This window comes from Zalophus californianus, chromosome 5 (genome assembly GCF_009762305.2).
Source record: "Zalophus californianus isolate mZalCal1 chromosome 5, mZalCal1.pri.v2, whole genome shotgun sequence".
Classification (NCBI taxonomy): domain Eukaryota; kingdom Metazoa; phylum Chordata; class Mammalia; order Carnivora; family Otariidae; genus Zalophus; species Zalophus californianus.
This window is the reverse complement of record NC_045599.1, coordinates 59,261,820-59,274,629: the sequence shown is the minus strand read 5'-3', so window position 1 is coordinate 59,274,629 and position 12,810 is coordinate 59,261,820. Positions and strand designations below refer to the sequence as shown.

General features: G+C 40.2%; 1 protein-coding gene across 14 annotated transcripts in view; it reads left to right on the top strand.

Moving 5' to 3' along the window:
* LHFPL2 (LHFPL tetraspan subfamily member 2) overlaps positions 1-12,810 on the top strand; it is a 154,445-nt gene that overhangs the window by 66,304 nt on the left and 75,331 nt on the right. For all 14 annotated transcript variants that reach the window (XR_004820079.1, XR_004820078.1, XM_027605084.2 and 11 more), the window contains one exon: positions 7,904-7,961. The gene's annotated coding sequence lies outside the window, so the exon portion shown is untranslated. The remainder of the gene's footprint in view (positions 1-7,903; positions 7,962-12,810) is intronic.

The following is a 12,810-nucleotide window of genomic DNA, read 5'->3' as shown; positions in this document are numbered from 1 at the left end:
GAAAGCAGCCTCGTGTAAACATACAATTCTTGGCATCCATGCTGTGCCCAAATGCTGTGAGGACAAAATGGCACTAAAAATGGTCTATATCAGTCTTGAAAGGTGTTTGCATATTGGCAGTAACTATTTATTGAGCACCTGCTGTGTAATTTGGCTAAGCCTCAAAGAGCTAGACAGGTCAGGTATTTCACATGCGCTCTTTCCTTTAGTACACACCTCCCTGTGAGGTAGATGCTATTATTTATTTACTTATTTTACTGTACAGTAGCCAGCTCTTATCTCACTCACTTGATTGCTTTTCTGGGGGTACCTATGGCTTCAAACACCTCCTATATGGTGCGAATTTCCCAAACTATATCACCTGCACCAACCTCCTTTCCTCAGTTCCTCACGTGCCTACTGGAATCTGCCCAACCAGGTACTTCAAGCTTAAAAGCCTCAATGAGCAAATTTTCCTCCAAACCCTCACCTGATCTCCCTTTTTCCCTTGGTTTCCTGTTTTGGTCAAGACATTATCATCTGCCCACACATATATTCACCAACTGATATTCACTGAGAACTCGCTCTGTCTCAAGTGCCACTCCAGGTATTAGGGAGCTATACAGCACAGACTAAAACACATTAAAGGTTGTGCCTTAACGGAGCTTATATTCTAGTGGACAAACAACTTAATTTTTTTTTTTTTTTAAGATTTATTTATTTGTGGGGCACCTGAGTGGCTCAGTTGTTAGGCATCTGCCTTCAGCTCAGGTCATGGTCCCAGGATCCTGGGATTGAGCCCCGCATTGGGCTCCCTGCTCCACGGGAGGCATGCTTCTCCCTCTCCCACTCCCCCTGCTTGTGTTCCCTCTCTTGCTGTATCTTTCCTCTGTCAAATAAATAAATAAAATCCTTAAAAAAAAAAAAGATTTATTTGAGAGAGGGGGAGGCGGGCAGAGGGAGAGTCTTAAGCAGACTTTGCACTGAGTGCGGAGCTCGACATGGGGCTTGATCCCATGACCCTGAGATCATGACCTGAGCTGAAATCAAGAGTCGGATGCTTAACCAACTGAGCCACCCAGGCGCCCCATGTTATGATACAGATTTTTCTTTTCTTTCTTTCTTTCTTTCTTTTTTTTTTTTTTTACAAATTTCTTGAAAGTTTCCCCTGGCAAGCAGTAAAAGCTTATTCAATTTGTGTTGAAGTGATTTTATTCCTCCGACATGTATTTGGAAGACATCCTCACTCCTCCTGAGATGCCACAGGCCTTCTGAGCTCTCCAAGGGGTAATCGAAGCTCCTCTTCTGGCTCTGTTTCACCAAAATCCTGTTCCTTGCTCACTAATGTCAAGGTTTTAGAAAAGCTCAAAGCCTTTGATGATGTAGACAGAGGCTGAAGATGTAAGTCCCCCTGGAAGAGACAGCAGTGACTGGCGAGTGTTGTGTACGTGATGGCCACCAGACCCCTCACACAGTGGAAGTCCCAGGAAGCACCAGGGCACGGGGCAGAGCACGACTGAGCAGTGCAGGGGAGACAATACTTCTCTTGGGAGCAGCAAATAATGCCTTGTTTGTTTTGGTCTCCCTGGTGCCTGGCAGGGAATAGGTGCCCTACAGATAATTTTTGACTAGGGGAGGATAAAGTAATGGACAGATAAATGCTTTTTGCATTCGCAAGATAATGAAAAGGGAAAATATTTTAGATATGGGAGCCATGCCTCCCAAAGCCAACTGTCTTTCGCCACTAGAATCAGCCTTGCTTGGATGCAGGGACTCTCAGAATTCTTTCCTTCATTTTTAGGACATTGCAGATCCTTTAAAGAAGACATTTCCAGAGTGAGAGTTAGCCTGTGCTGATGTTGTAACAGCTGTGTCCCCTCAGTGAACTTCACCTGTGTGAAGGTGATGCTATACAAGGATCTTTGGGTCTTTCCACAGGTCAGACGGGCTCATTCTTGGACTTTAAGGGGATTATAACTGATGGCCAGCTTGGGAGCAACATCTCTACTTGCCATCTGTGTGCTCTCACCTGAGTGTGGGGTGTGTCCATATTACCCTCTTTGGAAAGGTTTTTAATGTTTAGTCTTCATTTAGTTCTAGTTTTAATCTTGGCCTCTGTTTTTCAGAAACATTGGCCTGTTACTAAGTTGATGCCCAGATTTGGAATGCAGACTGCTAAGAAGTGTCAGACAGAGAAAGGGCTTGTCAGCGTTTCCGGTGCAAGCTATCTGCATGGCCACCCGCTAGCCTTGCGCGTACTCCGAGCATGCGGCACTCACCTGTCTGCCTATAACGACCTGTGTCTGTCCATCTTAAATGACTTATTCGTGAACACGTGCTTGGGGTATTTGATGAGGTTTGCTCATTACCAGTGCCCAACAATATTCACAACTGTTTCTGTCTTGCAGAATGATCACATAGCTATATTCAAGGTTAAAAAAAAAAGGCCAAGAGTATTAAGAGTAGTCGTCATCTGGAGGAGCATTTCGCAGAATTCCCAAAAGAGCTCTTTAATTATATACACTTGCCCCTGTCACCGTCTTCCACCACTTGTGTTCCAAGGATATCATGGAGGTTGGTCCAGACACTGGTATTTTGAAACACACACCCACTTGGGGACTCCCCGTACGTGGACGGGGTAACCACCCCCCCGATGCTCCTTGCATGCCTGCTGACTCATCCTTTGCCTCTGGTACTTTCTCCTGCTGGAATTCCAGCAGTCCTCTTTGCTTGATGATTTTCTCCATTCTGTCAACCCCATATTTCTCTCTTCCCCCTATCCTGCCTTTTCTGACTATCTGTAGGAAATCATCCATTTATTCAGTGACTATTTATAAAATGTCTACTCTGTGCCATGCACTGTGCTAAGTGCAGGAGATAGGTAAGGGAGTTTGGTAGAATTAGTTTTAGTCTGGAGGAGCTTCTGGTCCAGTAGATTTGTAACGAAGTGTTGGGGAAAGGCTAATAGTCATGTGAACGAATGTGGTGTACAAACCTGATTGTTAAAAGGCAGTATAATTGAATCTGACTTATTGATGGCACATGGCTAGGTTATTGTGTTCTCAGATATTTGAAAACTTACCCTTTAACAGCTTCATGTTGATGTGATTTTTGACTCAAGTAGTTTCTCCTTCCTTAAGAGTAAAAGGAAGTTTTTGTGATGAACGTTTGGCTTATAGACTGTGAGATCTCTAGAACCTTGAACTTCAGTCATTCACTGTGTGGCTGAGTGGCAGGATGGGCATTGTAGAGGCTCAGGTTCCCAGCATTTCACATGAGTTAATGCAGTCCAGCCTTTGGCAACCTCCCACTCCCTCTGCGTAGAGACAGGTTTGTGAAATTTGACACTTTCTTGTCTTTCCTTAAAAAATCTTGCAAGGTTCAGCAGTCTTCAGTGGCTGACCCATTTCTTTTAAACTCCTGTTGTCAGACCCAAGTGTAAGGTTCTCTTGGACCTGTTGTCAGAATAGAGTCTGTACATTTCACTGACTTAAAAAAAAAAAAGAAAGAAACAAAACCAACCTTTCAGCCTAGTCTTTGAACAATTACTTATGCTTTGGATGTAGAAATGGGACAGTGCTCTTTGTGTCTGTTATACTGCCACCAACTCCCCTTAAAATAGGAACCACGGGGGCGCCTGGGTGGCTCAATCGTTTAAGCGTCTGCCTTCGGCTTAGGTCATGATCCCAGGGTCCTGGGATCGAGCCCCGCATTGGGCTCCCTGCTCAGCGGGAAGCCTGCTTCTTCCTCTCCCTCTCCCCCTCACCCTGCTTCTGTTCCCTCTCTCGCTGTCTCTCTCTGTCTCTGTCAAATAAATAAATAAAATCTTAAAAAAAAAAAAGGAACCACATACAAACATATATTGTATCAGCAGAGCATAGTGAAGTAGGGTTTGGACAACTGTCCCTTTAGTTGACACAAGTAAACAGAACCTAGAGTTGTCTACTAAAAATGTAGAGTACTTTTTAGGTGAAGGCAGAGTGGTTTATAAGAGTAATAGGGCTATTACTATATTTTGCTTTTAGCTCATCTCCTTTGGTTTCATTTTCATGCTTCAAGTCTTTGGGGCCCATCCTTGCCCTCGTCCTTGATGAATAAGTATGATGGCTGAAAAGCCCATGTCTTGGTTGTTGCAAAGATCCAGCATTTACTGATTGATTGTGTGATTTAGCTTGAGTGGTTCACATTCCTAGTCTGTACAATGGGAATAATAAATGATGTCTGCCCAACACCCCCACTCCAACTGCCTTCTGCTCATTGTGTGGGTCAGATGAGAAAATGAATTGTAAAGCATCATTTAATTCATACAGTGCTCTGCTATGGGAACTCACATTCTCACCGAGGATGGGTGTCGTGAACTATCACAGGGTTCATGGAATGAGTCTCTCTGTTATAGGATGGTAATCGAGACTTTACCCTTCTTTGGCTTCTGTGATCATGAGCCAATGCTTCTCAGTCTCCCCACGGCAACCAGGACCTCTGTGTGGCCACTCTGTTGACTGTGACATTCTTTTTTCGGTTGACCTGGAATTTCTCCTTATAACTTCCAAAACAAGTTACACTTCTTGGTTCTAATTTTACAGAGTTGACGGGAAACAATTCAAATCAGCACATTTCAAGTCATAGAAGTTTCTAACTGAGAAAGGGGTCTTACAACTCAGCTTCCTGTTTTTGGCAATCCAATTCAATACCTAAGAGCTGGTGCCTGTCACGTGGGTGCTGTGCTTGGCGCTAAAGGCAGCTATTGTTCCCCCCCCCCCAGCCCCCATCTCCGGAAGTGGAACAGAAGGGCATGCAACTCAAATGGAGATGAATGGGAAGTACAAACTTTTAACTCCTTAATGTGCAAAAATAACAGCGGTTTTGATTTCATTTAGGCTACTTGCTGAATAAGTGCCTGCATTTATTAGGTTGTAACTCATTTAAGTGGCCAAGGAGACTACTGGTCTATAAAAATGAAGATGAAAGAAGGATAAATAATAAAGTCATCTATTTCTGATTTTTATAAGCTCCTCTGTATTTGTTAACCAGTTAAGTGAAAAACGTAATTGCACATGGAGGAAGGGAAACTCGTGAAATGGCAGCAATGATGATACCTCAGTGGGCACTGGGCTAGATATTCTTAGAGTCGCCACAGCCCCTGGGAGGACCCTGAAGTGTCTTCTCAGAGATTAAAGGCAGGATACACTCTCTTCAGTGAGTTACATGTTAATTAACAGAATTTAAAACAAAAACAAGCAAATTAAACAAAACCCAGGCCCGACTCTAGAGTTGGATGCCCTGGGTTCTCTTCTTGCCCGAGTTGCTGATGGGCAGTGTGATTCACGGGGCAGTCTGTTCTCCTCAGATTTTCATTCTCCCTCAGATTCAAAATGGGGCTAAGTTTTTTTTTGACCTGCCTCTGTTAATATAGTTGTTTAGGATTAAATGTGGTCATGTATATGGACTTGAATCTTCACTTCTTACAAGCCATGTAACTTTGAAAGACTCCTCTATGCCTGCTTCTTCATCTCTAAAGTGGGATAATATTAGTACCTACTTCAGCGTTTTTGTGAGAAATGAGTGAATTCCCATCAAGTACATAGATCAGTGCCTGACAGTTAATGCCTAATAGAGTCATTATTTTTTGTGAACCTTTGAGGGATCTATGACTTAGTATACTTTTAGTTTACTGAATGTTTAAAATGACTTTTTTAATAAATAAAAATAACTGTAATGCCCTATTGTCATGTTTTATCTTTCTGATCATTTTGGTAGTTTCACAAGATAGGACTTTGTTGTCAGTAATCATGATACTGAAAACTTAGTCCCAAACGTCTTTTTTCTTCAGAACTTCAGACCAAATATATTTATTCTAGGAAGTGCCTTTTACTGGCAGCGCGAGTTTGGAAAACTTTAGGTGGGAATCAGGATATGACCCTGCCTTCTCTGTTACTGTTAGAGGTTGGAGATCTTTCTTAACTGTCCAGAGCTTTGCTTGCGTTGTATGTGACAAAAAATTTTTAAAATGTTATCTTTGATTTTGAACTATGCTTGAAGTCAGTGTTTTTGTTACCCATTCGGCTTTGAGAGGTAATGAAATGTTGATCAAGAGCTCCACCACAACAGACCCATTTATAATAATCCTAGTGGTTTATTTCACAGAAGCAGTTTTCAGATAAAAATACCGATCATGACTTCCTGTGACTTTCCCTAAAGGGGTAAAATTAAATTGTGGGAAATGCTTGGAATTTAACTAGTAATTAACTTATAAAGAACCGTTTAAAAAAATCATAACTCCCCTAAGCTATTATAATAAAGAACCTTATGAATTCAGAATTCTTTTGTGTATTTATTTTTTATAAAGTGAAACCCAATGACTATTGTTCAGTATCTTCAAGTTTGTTATTGAACTAAAATGATGTCTTTAGATAGAGGAGCCTTTAAGCCCCACACTGGCTTTTCAACCTCAGGTCCAGTTTAGATTAACACTGATACTGCTGCTGTTAAACTAGTTATTTGGATATAAGTATGGATATTTGTGGCCCAATATTACAGACTTTCATTATCAAAATTTGATGATGGGATATATGAAAGTTTGTTAATAGAAAATGGGCACATAGACTTTTCCTGTTTTTCTGCCTACCAATAGAATTGAAGCTGTCAAATATTTTGTTTCATCTGTCTTACCTGAAGTTAAAAACACCTCTTCACTCCTAGTTGTGTGTTTTATTTCTTGAACTCTAAACCCCTTATTTCTTTCTACATTTTTACTTATATGCAATGTTAAATTACATTCCTAAATAGCATGATTAGGCTAACCATTTTGAAATGAAGAAACTACTTTTTTAAACATACAAAAAGCACAAGTTAATTTTATCTGCTAGTTGGTTTGTTTTCCAGAGCTTTTGTGTTAAGGAATGTCAGGTTTCTATTTGGAGAAGTAATGAGTAGACTAGCAGGTGTAGAGTAGAAGGTGTTTGCAGGGGGCCACATGACAGGATGAAAGGATTGCTGTTTGGAAACCCTGGGTCTCTGTGATGCTGGGGAAGTTTCTCTTCTTCTTTCAACATTAGTTTCCTCAACAGTCAAAGGACATACTGTCTATCTGGAAAGGTTATAATCTGATGCCACGTTGTGCTGATATGTAATATATTCCCACCAAATAGTAACTGATATTTTGTATTAGAAATTTGTTCCATTTATGTTTAATATTTCAAAGCAGTGAATGAATGGACATTTTGGGATTCTTTGTTTTGTGAACATATTAATAGGCTTATAATTTTCTAAGATTACCAGAAGACTTTGAGAACACCAAAAGGAATGCTTGATTTCTGAGTAAACTAATCATTAGATAAATTCTTAGTTCTTGATTCCTTTGTTTACTATGTTAGAGTTGTAACAGCCACTTTTCCCTTTCTCCATTCTTGGACATCCTTGTGAGTTTAGCTTGAAAAAAAGTTAGCAGAGTTACTGGAAAGGACATAGAGTACTGCCAGGATAGTTCCTCATTCACAATTATATATTTCATTCTTAATTTGTTTCAGGAGTATTGGAGCCTTTTAAGACCGTTTATAAAGTGCCCTGAAGGACACAAATTGTGTTTTCAAGTTGGTCTCTTTGTGGGGGAAAGGAAAGGGCTTAATAAGGGGCATGTTCATGGGCTGTACCTTCCCCACTGCTCTCTTACCTTTTCTGGTTCATGGTTGGTTTGGACTCTGTGTTAGTACATCAGTGTTCCCACGAACCCGTGGCTGTCCCCACAAACAGGTGGCTATGTTCTAATGCATGTTGAACTATTTGCTGCCTGGAGGCCAATATTTGAAACATTACATATTTTAATGAGACATAAAACTGTATGCTAAGTCTTCTTTATGTTTAAAAGAAAAAAAGCCTTCGATTTTTTTTTTTTTAATCTAAGTTTTTTTTCAATTTGTTTCTCCAGGTGGCATTTTTTTGAAGTTGTTCATTGACACTTCCCAGCATTCCTGCAGATAAAATAGGTAAGTAGTCAAAGTCAGATACCCTTATTATAACAATTCTTTGGATACACTTTCCAGGTGGGTAGCAAATTACTTCTTGAAAGAGGTGCAGTGTTTCAAACTTTTGAATCTTGAACGGTAACACTAGGTTTTTTGTTTTTTGTTTTGTTTTGGTTAGAAATAACCTCTTGGATGAGCGTACCCAAATGTTGTAAAAGACCCTTGTTAAAGGTTCTGTGACCATTCATAAGCAAATTTCCAAGCTCTTTATAATGGGCATAGCTGACTCTAAGTTGTTTTTCTTTTTGAGCTCTCTGTGGACCATTTCACCATTTGTTACCATTTCTCTGTGAAAGGGGAAGTAGAGATGGCCAATTCAAATTACCCAGTTTTATTACTTGATGACAGCTCGGGTAAAGGAATTGCCTAAATAAAAGTTGAAAACAGTTGACTAATAGGTGATGTATGATTGAGTCTATAGATTCTGATTTATAAAGGTCACTTTTGGAAAATGTTAGTAACAATAATAGGGGTTGAGTAATCTCCTACAGTATGCATTAAGGAAGATCAATTGAATAATTGTTTTAAAAGACTTTGATCCATCTCTGATTCTAAAAAAGCAGACAGTATTCAACCCGTCCCCCAGGGGCCTAGTAATGAACTTGAGGGTACAGCTCAGGCCAAGAGAGCCAGTATGTGGTTTGGATATGGGACCCACTGACACCCTCTCCCGGAGGCTCTACCATATACAGTGAATTCACAGAATATTTTCATCGACACCATCTCAACTGTGGACCGGTGATCTTTTTAGCTTACAGATTCTGGGGAAGGCAAAATTGCCCTTATATCATGAATTGAACTATTGACTTCTGAAATGTTATTAAAATGTTCTAACAACTACTACTACTTGGGTTAGATTAGGAAGCTTGGGTTCTTCTTTTTTTTTTTTTAATGGGAACTGTAAACACTTGTGAGTTAGGAAATTATTTGAGCAAAGTTCCTTCTCATGGGAAAGCCAGGGCTCACCCAAGATGGGTGGGTGTCTTGTGAAGGTTAATCATTGGCACCTTATCAAACTGATAATCTTGAAATATCTGTTCCATTATTTATTTACTTAGATTTATTTATTTAGATGAAAGTGATTTTCTATTAATGAAGACTATGAATAAAAAATATATATCTTTTCTGTATGTTGAAAATAAGGGATTTATTACATGTGATTTTCTGACTCAGGTGTTCATAAGTCTGTTTAAAATTTGGTTAATATCACAGTCTGCCAGGCATTGTTCAGGTCCAGACTTTCAGATGCCTGTCAGCCAGGTGACGTTGGGGTTGGTAGTGAGGCCTGTTTTCACTCCTACAGATATACAAGGGAAAATATTCTCAACAGAGACAGATCTGTGCTGGTGAGGAATGTGTTTATTTCAACTCCCAGGCACTCCGTTTGAGGGGAAACAGGTCCATTTGCCATTTTGTCCATTATGTAAGGAGTCGCATGTGAACGCCCGAGTTAAGTGGCTCCGTATTTCCCATGGATTCCAATGATGATTTAGTCCCCCAGTGTGGGTTGTCACCCTGGATCTCTGCCAGGCTGGCCTGTTAAATCAGCTCTGGGGAGAAGCCAGTGCCTCCAGGAGTCATGTTCATCCTTGAAATCCCCCTCTCTGAAGATTTAGCCAGATAAAACTCACCTTCTATCTATCTATCTTCTCTTTTTTTAATTGTGAGTTCATCCCATACAAATACAATAAAACTTGACCAAGTCAGACACAGGAGTGGCCTTTCTGAAATAACAGCATGTGAATTATGAAGAAATCTGACTACTCACATCATATCAACTTGTTGAAAGGTTTCTCTTGAACGAGGAGTCACTGCAGTCTGAGGAGAGCCGGTCCTCAGGAGGTCCAAGGCTGGGAGTCCATCTCTGCTGGGCGCAGACCTGGGTTGGGATCCCAGATGTGGTGCCATTTGGCTGTGTGACCTAAGTCATGTTCCTTTACCTGATGGAACTCCCATCTCTTTACGTGTAAAGGAAGGTACCCCTTCCTCCCAGAGTGCTTTGGAGGATTCAGCGAGGTAAAGATAGCATGTGTGTGGTGTATTAGCAGCAACAAGTACCTCCTATGTGTCAGGGACCTTGGAAGAAGCACTGGATGTGGGATGGAGGAACGGCCTTGCCAGGTACCTCCTCTGCCTCACTGGTAGAGTGGTAAGGTAGTACCTGCTCTCTCCTGCCCTGCCTACTCTGTGCGAATTGTGAGAAATCTTCGAAAAGCATGACTTTAGGGTGTGGATGTGAGAAATCTTTGAGAAGCGTGAATTTAGGGTGTGTAGTTGGTATTAGGGGGCTTCTCTTGAGCAGGCTTTTAAAAAAAATCTAGTCAGACTTTCTGGGCTTGAGTCCCAGCTCTACACCTTATAATTAGGTGTATGACCTTGAACAAGTTATTAACACCCTCTCTGGCTCTCACCTGTCTCACACAGGATTGCTGCGAGATTAAATGATGTATTGTGTGTAGAGTGAGGCATATGGAACTAGCACCTATTGAATCTCAATAAATATGCTCATAAATTTGCCAGGACACAAGAAGGGGGGCAGAGAATCTGACTTGAAAAAATATCCATAGTTTTAAAATCTCTTCAGATTGAATTTTGGCTTATTGAGCTGCCTTTTATGTGATGTTATATTATTTAGATCAGGAAGGATCATCTTTTTCCTGAATAAATCGAGAGTGACCTTATACTCCAAAGTGGGACTCCCTCATCAGAAGGGTGAAGCATTGGGAGTTAGAGTTCTTTGGTTTTCTATTCACGAGTAAATGAATCTTTCCCCATCTGGGGGAATTTTTGCTAGAAATAACCAGATGAGCGAAATGAGAGCTCTAGATTTGCACTGTCCATTCTGGTAGCCCCTCTCCCCGTGTGGCTGTTAAGCACTTGAATCATGGCTAGTTGTGACGGAAGCACTGAATTTTTAGTTCATTGAAAACTTAGAATTGATAGTTAATTCAGTTATTGGAAAACTTTTATGCATGTTTGAGGCAACTTGGGCATGCAGATCTATTTTTTCAACTGTACATTTTATGTGGTTTAATCAGGTCAAGTATTTCTGATGAAAACTTAGTACCTGAATTGAGATGTGCATTATGTGCAAAGAACACAGCAGATTTTGAAGTGTTAGTGTTAGGAAAAAAGGATGTAAAATATTTTTAATACGTTTTATGTTGATTATATGTTGAAATGATAATATTTGGGATATATAGAGTTAAACATATTATTAAAATTAATTTCTTCTTTTTAAATGTTTCTACTAAAATTTTTAAATGCCATACCTGCTCATATATATAATATTTCCATTGGACATTGATGCTCTAGAAGATCCTTGAAAGATCCTTGAAAGAATGGGATAATTTCTAATTTATTAAGTAAAATACAGTTTTTTTCTAATAGATTGTGAGGGTTATGAAAGTGGTTTTTTCTCTTCCTTTTCAAGTATTTGTTCACAGTCTACATATAGAGGAATATTTTTAAATATTCAAAATTGTAAAGAAAAAGAAAAGACACATAGCTGCTGTGTTACCTGGACCTTATGTCATACAGCCCGAGGCTCAGTTTTGATGTCTTTGCTGTAGACCTTTCTCCTCTTCACTTCCTTCTGAAATGTGCCAAGGGAGACACTCACCACTATCCACCAGGATATGAACCCAAACACTACTTTTCAATTAAATGTTCTGCTTCTTTGATGATTGTTAATTTTGACATTTGACTCAGGTACCATGTTCCCAGGGTCACATTTTGACATGCCCCAGCAGGTCAGTTTAGGAACTGTCATCCAGGAGAAAATGACTTTTAACTACCTACAGTGAATTAGCACTCTCTTCTTACTGTGGTACCAGAAATACAGAGGTACATTCTCAAGGGAATGATTGCTGGCTAGATGCTTAGTTGTCACCAGTATATGTATGAAACATGACAAGAGAATCCAGTTAGAATCATCCATGTCTTTGTTTCTCATTCATGCCCTGGGTTACGCTGAAATGTAGTCTAAGGGGGGCAGGGGGAAGAGTATTTGACTGGGAATCATGCTGGTCTGGGTTTGAATCCTGGCTGGCTCACAGGGTGATGGTGGTGAGCTTTCCTAACCTCTGATTCTGTTCCTGTGTAATTGGTGCCAACAAACACCAGCCACTTTCCTTGTCAACATTCGTCCTTTGTGTGTACTATCTATGAAACTACCTGCCTTCGTGTGATAAACATGGCAAATACATTGCCATCCTCAGACTTTTCCAGGCTGGGTAAATGAATGAGAGAGTTTACTTTCCAATATCGTTCTATTCAGGAATTAAGCAGGATTGAGATTTCTGTATTAAATACAAGCCATTATCACATTTCATGAAGAATCTGTAGCCACCAAATAGTGGCTTTTCCTTGCCTAGAGTTTATGAAGACAGTGAGGTTTTTAAGTTCCAGGGACAGAGTATAGAATTCATTTCCACCAGTAGCTTGGAAACATTTAATAGGGGAGGGTGTAATAGCCCTCTTCCTGTACTGAGAGTACATTGAATCAAATATATGGTGTCTGGATAGGAAAATGATAAAATAAGGTAAAAATAAGATTGTGGTTTTCAAGATTTTAAAAAAGCAAATCAAAGTAATTGGATATACTAAAGACTTAAAGTGAAAGCAGTTCTTTTTCCGCTTCTGTTACTTGTATGTTGACGGCTTGCCTTTTTTCTGGTAAGTTTTGGCTAGACCTGTGCCATTTGACAGGAGAGTCCTGAGGATTCTTCTCAGCAGGGACAGAATGAAAAGTTGCTTCCCTTGGTAGATTGTGAACTTCTGAGGGCTGGTCTGAGTCTTTTATTATACC